The 9,808-nt window shown below is 36.2% G+C and overlaps 1 long non-coding RNA gene across 1 annotated transcript in view; it reads right to left on the bottom strand.

Annotated features, from left to right (window-relative positions):
• Nucleotides 1-8,481: 8,481 nt before the first annotated feature.
• Nucleotides 8,482-9,808, bottom strand: part of LOC116639767 — a 247,755-nt gene continuing 246,428 nt past the window's right edge. The window contains exon 7 of the long non-coding RNA XR_004300921.1: nucleotides 8,482-8,909. This is a non-coding gene — a long non-coding RNA (uncharacterized LOC116639767). The remainder of the gene's footprint in view (nucleotides 8,910-9,808) is intronic.

Raw genomic sequence — 9,808 nt, 5'->3', positions numbered from 1 at the left:
GCTTCTCCCTCTCCCACCCCACCACCCCTAGCTTGTGTTCCCCCCTCACTGTGTCTCTCTATCAAATAAATAAATAAAATCTTTAAAGAAAATTAAAAAAAATAAAGTTTCAAACTTACAGTTTGCATATAAAACACTTTTTATTGTTAGAAGTAACTTAAACTCAACCTGAATTAAATGTTCTTTTCAGAATTTGGCAACAAATAAAAGCTAATCTTCCTCTTCACTCTCTCTCTTCACCAAAGACACTCTGGAAGAAGGGAGGGAAGAATTTTGCTGATGAGCTTTTAATATGGTTGTCTGATTGACTTACCATATGCTTCTTTTAAAAACAGTGTTAAACTATTTGAATGTTATTTTAAAACTATTGGAAAGTTTTAAAAAATGTAGCAACAAACATATACAATTATATAAGCCCCTCAGGAAACAAAAGAACCCTGATTATCTTTGTCAGTGACTTGTTTGTATTTGTGTTAGACCTTATTTATGAGACCACAAACATAAGTTAAATCTCATAACTGTCCCTTGAAATGATAAATTATTCTATTATTATTATTATTATTTATTATTATTATTATTATTATTAAAAGCAACTGAGGATCAGAATTTTGCCCAAGGTTATTCAGCTAGTTAAGTTTCAGAGTAATATTTAAACCAGATTGTTTTAATGCCAAACCAGAGAGACTTTGGCATTAAAAGCTTCCATTATTTTCCTTCTTCTTCTCTTTAAACTTTCCTTCTTTTAGCTGTGTCCAATATTAAGCTTTCTTTCCTCTGAAATTAAGTAATTTGATTGTTAGGAATCAGAAAAACAAGAATTTTCAAGTGATTATAATTAACACAATATCTAAGCATCTGTCTTAGCTGTCAAAGTATTTAAGGGAGAGAGAGGTAAGACAATCCTTCTGAACTGAAAGCTACTTTGTGAAAAATGTGGAGCTTGAGCAATCTGCACCAAACACATTTCTTCCTCATCCATTTTCAAGATAAAATAGAAAATAAGATACAGCTTTCATTGGCAGTCTTCATGGTCACATTCTTTGAGATAATTAATATGGATCACTTAAATCAATTGGAGCACTAGGCTCATGTTTAGAGAAGAATTCCATTGCACTTAAGATATCCACATGCCAGTCTATGAAACCCTTAAGAATACATCTTTAGTAACCAGGTTGATATCTCAGAGCCTTTTAACATCTTTCGAAGCCAACTGTTGACATAATGGTAACGATAAAGAAGAGCTTCAAGATTTATTATCAACTGTGTGGGACAATTTTGGAAAAAGATAAATTTAAAATTCCATTCTGTTTAACAAACACCTTAGTCTGTGTTAGAGTGAAAATCCAAATAACATTCTGGATTTCCTTTTTTTTTAATGAGAAGCAGACCTATAATTTAAATATTATCTGCTGAAGGCCTGGGCTTACTGGTTAGGAACTGACCGACAGAGTGAGCATCCTAATCCAAGTGAATATATCGGTGAGGACATTTGTTTCCCATCCTGACTTTGCCTGGGCATTTAAACTATTAAACCACACACTACAAAGAATAATCAAAGAAACCACTGGCAGTGGGTGTTTCTCATGTATACACCTGTTTCATCCTTAAGAAGTAGTTTGTCACAGTGTTGAGTGACTGGGTCCTGGATTCCTACTCCCTGTGTTTGAGTCCCAGGTCTGAACACCAACTATACAGCCTTGGAAAATAAGACAACCCTTCTGAGCTTCAGCCTCCTGGTTATAAGCTACCTTATGAGGATGAGGTAAGATACACTTGTTAACTGCTTAACTTAGAGCTTGGCACATGGTAAATGTTTCATAAATGTGAGTAGCTTTATCATCAAATGACTCATTCAATCAATAGCCACTGAAGCTGATGTACCGCACGGTGGTCAGGGAAGCCTTCGTGAGAGGGATGGGATTTCAGCTGTAATTAAGGCTAACTGCACCTGGCATGAGTTCACTTTATATCTGCCTTCCAATCTTTTGCTGAGAGCCAAGAATTGTGGCAGGTAGATCATACCAGCTCTTCTCTGTCCCTCAGTACCTCCCAGTCTACTCATCTTAAAAATATACAACTTCAACACAATAGAGGAAGTGAAAACAGATTTTATATATATATAAGATCTGTAGTTATCTAGTGACACATAAGGCTTCTATGAATTCTGTCACAAAATATATATGCGGAGAAATTATGTCCCCAAATCTGTCCTCAGTTGCAGACCTGACAGCAAATCTGAGACATGTTATTTTACTTGTGTGTTTATTCACCACAGTATTTAAGGCTACTTACATGAATAAAAGCTATAATGTGTATAGCAATAGATATATAGATATATATACAATAAATATAAATGTAGATATAGATAAAATAGAATCTGTATACAGCAGTATCATCTCATAAAATAATTTCTAAAACTATATAATACAGTGTATATTGTGTTATGTTCTCCATAATATCACATCTTGTATTATATATTATTAATTATGTATTATTTTACATTATGGCATGGAAAATATAAAGAAAGTGAAGCAAAGAAAAAAACAAGAGTTGCAAACATAATATGAAGCCAGGAGTCAGGTACATATATAAAAATGCATATTATTTTGTATTATAACACATATAGATACATATAATACTGAATTTTTTCTGGGCAATAGGTGTTAGATTTTAAGGGACCCCATAAAAACTCCTCCTAACTCACTGCCTAACTTCAGACCAAGTTGAGTAACAGAAATGAGACAAATAGGGTTCAAAATATCTCCATTACTACTGATAAAGGCCTGGGTTGAAATATACAACTTAGGTATGAAGTGATTATGAGCATCCTAATATAAAATTCCAGAAGTAGATATGCCATCAGTCTTAGGCAATGGTGGTTAACCACAGTCCTCAGATGAGTGCCTGATCCAGTAAATTTTACTGCTTGGAGGGACAAAATTATATTTCTTGACAGGGAGGAAATTTTCCCCAAAAGGGAGGGTGAACCACTCAGGCCTAGTATCTTCTCCCACCCAACAATTAGCCTAGTCATTCTTCCTCAGGAAGAGTGAGTAAAGGGACCAACAGAGGATGCACCTTCCCCCCAGGATGGCAGCCTTTAAGCCATTAAGCTTAACTATTAAGTTCAATATAGCTCTTCCCTTCAACAGAAAATGCCCCATTTTTAGGACAATCATGCTCCCGCCTTTATGAGCCATATCTCTATGCCAACCACCTCTCAGGTGTCCTCTGACAGAATGTAGATTTTAATCTCAGAAGCTCTAAAATAGATCCGAGAGCATCTATGAATTTATCTCAAAGGCCTTCCTGTACCTGAGATTGACATTTTACCCCTAGTTCTATGTTCTACCTCAAATTATATCAAGCCACATTAATAATAGAGTTTAGGAAAGACTCTGAAATGAAATTAAGCGCTAAGTAAATATACTCTGAAAAAAACAACTCCAGAAACATAAAGAAAACACAAATATGTATATATTTCCCCTACTTCTATGAAGTTTTTGAGGAAAAATAAAAGACTACAGATTAACCTCTCCTGCACATTAAAGTCTGAACTTGTTTAAATCCAAAGAGATTACAGTACAAAATCAGAATTGCTTGACTTTGATTTAAAAATCCAAAGAATAGACAGTCCAAAACTTCCTTTTCCTAATTCCTTTTGCTTTCTCTTGCCTGGGTCAAGCTGGACTCTCAGTAATGGCAATATGAGTGGATTCTTCCAGGTACACGTGTAGTTCCTTCAGAGGCATATCCTTTGTTATTAGTTCATTACCAAGTGTCCCATGACCTTAATATTAAAAAGAATGGAGCATTGGGGTGCCTGGGTGGCTCACTCGTTAAGTGTCTGCCTTCGGCTCAGGTCATGATCCCAGGATCCTGGGATCGAGCCCCGCATTGGACTCCCTGCTCGGCGGGAAGCCTGCTTCTCCCTCTCCCATTCCCCCTACTTGTATTCCCTCTCTCGCTGTCTCTCTCACTGTCAAATAAATAAATAAAATCTTTAAAAAATAAAAATAAAAATAATAAATAATAAATAAAAAGAATGGAGCGTTAAGTGCACACACAGTATTATCACAAAACTGACCCTATTTTTTTTTAAGATTTTATTTATTTATTTGACAGAGAGAGACACAGCCAGAGAGGGAACACAAGCAGGGGGAGTGGGAGAGGGAGAAGCAGGCTTCCTTCCGAGCAGGGAGCCCGATGCGGGGCTCGATCCCAGGACCCTGGGACAATGACCTGAGCCGAAGGCAGACGCTTAACGACTGAGCCACCCAGGCACCCCGCAACTGATCCTAAAGAACAAGTTAATCCTGAGTCTCCAAAATAATTATTCTGAGCAAAAGTATATTCCTTAAAACCAGCACATATTGTGGGCAGACACTCAGGAAGAGACTTGGTGGTACCTAAGAAAAATTAGGAGATGGAAAAAAAAATCCTGGTTTAGCCTCATCCAGATGTTGGTCAGCTTATGTCTATTGTCCCTAGTTTGCAGATTTTGAGCTCAAACACTTGGAGGAATCTTCCATCAGGAGTTAAATTATGGCACTGTTGTACTGTTCTTAGAGTAGCTATTCTCAAAATGTAGTTCCTGAACAAACAATATCAGCACCATCTGGGAGATGGTCAGGAATGCAAATTCTCAGGTCCCACCCCAGACCTAATGAATCAGAAGCTCTAGAGGGTCAGTGATCAGGGATTTAACTCCTCCCATTCTGATGGACCCGTTGTTTGAGTAGCACTGAACTAGGAAACATCCTCTAATATAATGGCTCTTTTCTCAGTGTAGCATTTGAGATAGTCCTGATTTCCAGAATGTTTTCAAAAACATATGATGGCAGCCAGCCCAGTCACCAGGTCAATCAGAAGTTTCCTCCTCAACTCAAAGCCTTTGAATGTCTATTTTCCAGCTAAACCCTGGGTTTCTGGCACCTGATGCTGCCTTGTGTATTCACTCAGGTGACAGATGATCTTGTAAGCAAGAATTTTCAGCCGGTGGGATTCTTCAGCCTGAAAGCTATGTCATGGCTTCTCCTTGGCTTCCTGCTCTGGAATCCAAGAAATTTACCTCCCAGAGAGCTTTCCCCTTTTCCCCATTTTTTTTTTTTTCCAACTGGAGCATCAACCTCAGCAGATTCTTGAACTGAAGCTGTCATGAATGTTTGTAAAGACTCTGGCCCCTGGGAGCCTAGTGTAAAACAATCTTTCTACCACATTCTCATCAAGACTTTACTAACCTTTTAAAGTTCCAGGACTTAATTAGCATTTCTGTCTTCTACATCCTATTCAGTGGAGTACATTTCCTCTCTAGCATGGTGGTTCTCAACTTTGGCCACATATTTGAATCACCTCTAGAGTTTTTAGAAATCCTAATGTCTCAGCCACACCTCAGACTATTGAAATCAGAATCTCTCGGGATGGGCCCAGATTAGGTGTTTGACTTCGCTCAGCTCTTCTTTTAGTGTCAGTTGCTATTTTTTTTCTGAATTATTTTAATCTGCATTTAATTTGGTCACCATACTGCCCTAGGACTGTGTGCTAGATGTATGCCTTCTCATTTCTTTCTGGTCCAGACTTTTGCTTTTCTAACATAGTCCTGTAGATTTTGTCTTGTGGCATCTAACATAGGGACAGATTTAAAAAAAAGGGGGGGGGCAGCTGGGTAGCTCAGTTGGCTAAGTGGCTGACTCGTGATTTTGGCTCAGGTCACGATCTCGTGGGTCATGAGATCAAGCCCAAGTTGGCTCCTTGCTCAGCAGCGAGTCTGCTTGAGATTCTCCCTCTCTGCCCCTCTCCCCACTCACACTCACTCTCTCTCAGATAAATAAATAAATCTTTTTAAAAAATTAGTAAATTAAGTGCACCTGGGTGGCTCAGTCTATTAAGCATCCAACTCTTAATTTCAGCTCAGGTCATGATCTCAGGGTCCTGGGACTGAACCTCTGCACTCAGCATGGAGTCTGCTTGGGATTCTCTCTCTCCCTCTCTTTCTGCCCCTCCCACTCTCTAAAATAAATAAATAAACAAAATCTTAAATTTTTTTTAAAAAAAGATTAGTAAATTATAAATCTTCCAGAAGTAACATTGTTCAAAAAATTTTTGGAACTCTTCATATTTTCGAGTTGAGTAATCTTGTCCTGGACATGTTCTCCTAAACTAAGATTGAAATTGACCTGTTATTTTCCTACCTAACTCTCTTTTAATATGCCTTTCACTGGATCTTCCCCAATTCCACAAATTCATCATTTTAATACTCCTAGGACAAGTTCTGGTTAACCTTGTCTTGAGTCTGCCAGGAATAAACAGACTTGCCCTGTGTTTGTTAACATCCATACCCACAGGCATGGAAATAGTGCAAGGATTATTGCTTGGTAATGTTGTCACCCAACAGGTTGTACAATCACTGGCTTTGGATGTCAATGCGGACAATATAAGATACAGATAGAGGAACTCTAAAGGATAATCACAGTGACATCATGCCAGACTCTGCTCACATTCAATGTGGGCTTTAAAGTAGAGGGCATGGTTGCAAATATATATTATAACTTGATTACTTAACATATATGAGAAGAAGAACAAAGAAAAATATATAAAAGATATTGAGGTTGGATCGAATTTTCTCAGAAGTGTGTTCTCTTTGGAGTCATGATATCAAAACTTTGATTAAATATGATAAATATGAAAGAAATCAAATTCAGGACATTTAAGATAAAAATCCTTCCACTAAAACTCTATTGAATCGATAACATATATAAAGACATAAAAGAAGTTGAAGGGAATTGGTACATTTTGGTACTGAGAGAAAAAAGGAAGATCATAAAATCAAGGATTTTCAAGGCCAATTAACTACTATTCAGCAGCCTTCTATTGGCAGGGTCATTCAATCTTAGTAATAACAGCAAAAACTTATGGTTGTCAACAAATTTAAAGATTCTGATCCCTTGAAAAACAGCTCTTCCTTTGCCTCAGCTATTAAAGAGCTGACCTACCTAGAGTCCTTTGTCCTGGTTCTATGGTTATCAACAATCTTTTGATCATAATTAGCTTCCCAAGTGATACTGCGGAGACTACAGATAATATATTGGTGGCAGTAGGAGGATTCAGGTTAGCTTTCTGGTTTAGTACAGTTTTTGGATTTCTTTAAAGTAATTCTGCCCCTAAAAGATAAAGGTTTCTAAATTTGTAAAATTTTGTAAGGCTTTACCATTGAAATTGGACAGTAGAAACAAATTAACATACTAATTATCTCTTTCAAAGGCAATTGGCTATTAGCTGGTCCTCCCTGGGACATCCTCTATAAATGCACATATTTTCCTATTCAAAATGTCTATTATTACCCTCTGATAATATATACATCATCATCATCATCACCATGAGTGAATAGCAATTTTATGCAAAGAAGTTCTACATATTAAAAGGCATGGTTTATTATGCTTTGTGAATCAATAAAGTCTGTATTAGAAGGAACAATTTGCTTTGTGTTAGGATAGGAAAGATTTCAACTTTTTAAGTTTCAACTTAAAAAAAAAAACTAAATTACTCCATCATAAAAAAAAAAACTATTATAAGGTTCCAAATCTCTTGATTTTCAGTCCAACTTCTTGTTTTCAATTATTGTGATTGACTCTCCCCCTAACCCTATCCTCATGAGATTACTGATTTCAGCCTTCACTAAATTGTCTTTCTGGTATCCTTACTTGGGGAGCAAAGGCAGTAAGGGGAAAAGGAATGTGAACTGGCTTTGTTATTAGATAATATTTCTAAAGCCTTTGCCAAATTCTCTACCAATATTATTTGGAGACATTCAATTAGAACTAGATGATACATTTTGTGAGAACCAGGATATTGAAAATCTATTAAGTTCCTGGAGCCTAACAGAATGATGGTGAATGGAGACCTCAATAAACTGGGATAAAACTGAAGTAGAATTTTTTTCTGGCAACTAAAAGTGGAATATTGCCACATTTTCTGACAAAAAGGAAAGGAAATGAGAAAATAAACATGTGAACAACAAAATACTGTGGTCCCAGAAGAGACACACACTTAAACATTACATTAAATACAAAGAAGCATTACCATTTAGAGTTATGAATTTATGATGAATCACCATCTATTAGGATAGATTTTTAAAAACATGAAAGAATTCACATGTTTTCATAAATACATCCTAGCAAGTCAATATCAAATATTATGATTTTATGACTTTGGAAGTAAATAGAAAGCCATTAACTAATTTTGATATTGAACTTATAGACATTTACTCATTATATAGATTTATTAACTCTGATTTATATAGATTTGTTAACTCTGATTTAATCCAGTTTATAAAATACTCAGCTTTAAAAATAAATAAATTGAAATAATGGTGAATTCACTCAAATGTGAATTATTTCAGTAAGTACTCCACCAAATAAGCAAGACCAAAGAACAGTTGTTTGTAAAAAAGAAATCAGAGAGGATAGAGTGACAAAAAAACAAGCATTTATTATTTTTGTTCTAATGTCAGTGATATGTGCTAGGTAAATCAACCCATAAAACATTAAAAATTGTTCCCTCAGTATGAATAAGAAATGGATAAGAAAACAAAAATTGAAAAGATTTATATAGGGCAAGTTACATTAGCAGCTGTAACAAACAATTCCAAAATCCCAACGGCTTTGCACAATAAAAATTTATAACTTGCTGACGTGACTGTCCAATGCAGGTCAATAGGTTTACAGTCCTTCAAGTAGTTATTCAGGGATTCAAACTTCTTTCATGCTAGACCTTCACCATCTTCACCTTCAAGGTCACTCTGGTATCTTCTGTTGACAGATTGAGAAAGGATCCTTGCTCCTCACTAATTTGGACCAGATGTGCTGCATTACTTCCTTTCCCATTCAGTTGGCTAAAACTAGCCACATGACCTAAGCCAGAGCCAAAGAAAGTGGAAAATGTACCGGAGCTGAATGCCCAGGAGGAAAATGAAACTGTGGTGAATACATGGAATTGTCTTAGCCATCATGTTTAACCAGACTAAAGTTTCATTCTGACATAATACTTATTTCTCATGAAAGTGAGAATTATAATAAATGCTACTTGAATTTTACAACCCATCTACATCAATGTTATGTGATATTTTTCATATTTGTCAATATCAGAGGAAGACTGAAAGACTGTCAAGTGCTCCCACAGGGTAACATGGCCTTGGTATGGTCTTCAGCCTTCAGGATCAGCAACTGACTAATATAATCAGTGATGATCAAATCAGATTGTAGGTTGATGAAGGATGCCAAGCAAAAATTATATGAGGCTTAAAATTTGTACAAGAAAGTCCATTTATGAATTTATAATGTGAAGGCTTTTCCCCGTGATGATGAGGCTCTCTTCCATGAACTGGAACCCCTCTTTCTCAGAACGCAGTACCTAAGAAGCTAGATTATTCAGCAGAAATTTATTTGGCTGAGTACAGAATAAAAATTAGGTAAATTAAGCAGTCTTATGGCAGCACTAATTAGATTCAAATCCTGGCCTTACTACTTAGAAATCATGTAACCTGTGACAATTTATTTGATCCTCCTATCCCGGGTCTCAGTTTACAAATCTATTAAATGTGTACAATTACTGCACCTTCTACAAAGAGTTATTCTGATAATAACATGTGAATCAATGGAAAGATCATAACAGTTTCTCACATAGTGAATATTCAATTCATGCTAGTTATTTTCATCTAGTCCCTGATGAGATCCAATAAAACTTCTTTTGATACCAGAGATGATCTCTTTAGTGACTTCTGTGTATATTCAACAAATTTAATATTTCTCTC

The sequence above is a fragment of the Phoca vitulina genome, unplaced genomic scaffold (genome assembly GCF_004348235.1).
Source record: "Phoca vitulina isolate PV1807 unplaced genomic scaffold, GSC_HSeal_1.0 scaffold19, whole genome shotgun sequence".
NCBI lineage: Eukaryota > Metazoa > Chordata > Mammalia > Carnivora > Phocidae > Phoca > Phoca vitulina.
Note: the sequence above shows the minus strand (reverse complement) of the source record. Positions and strands in the feature narration are given on the sequence as shown.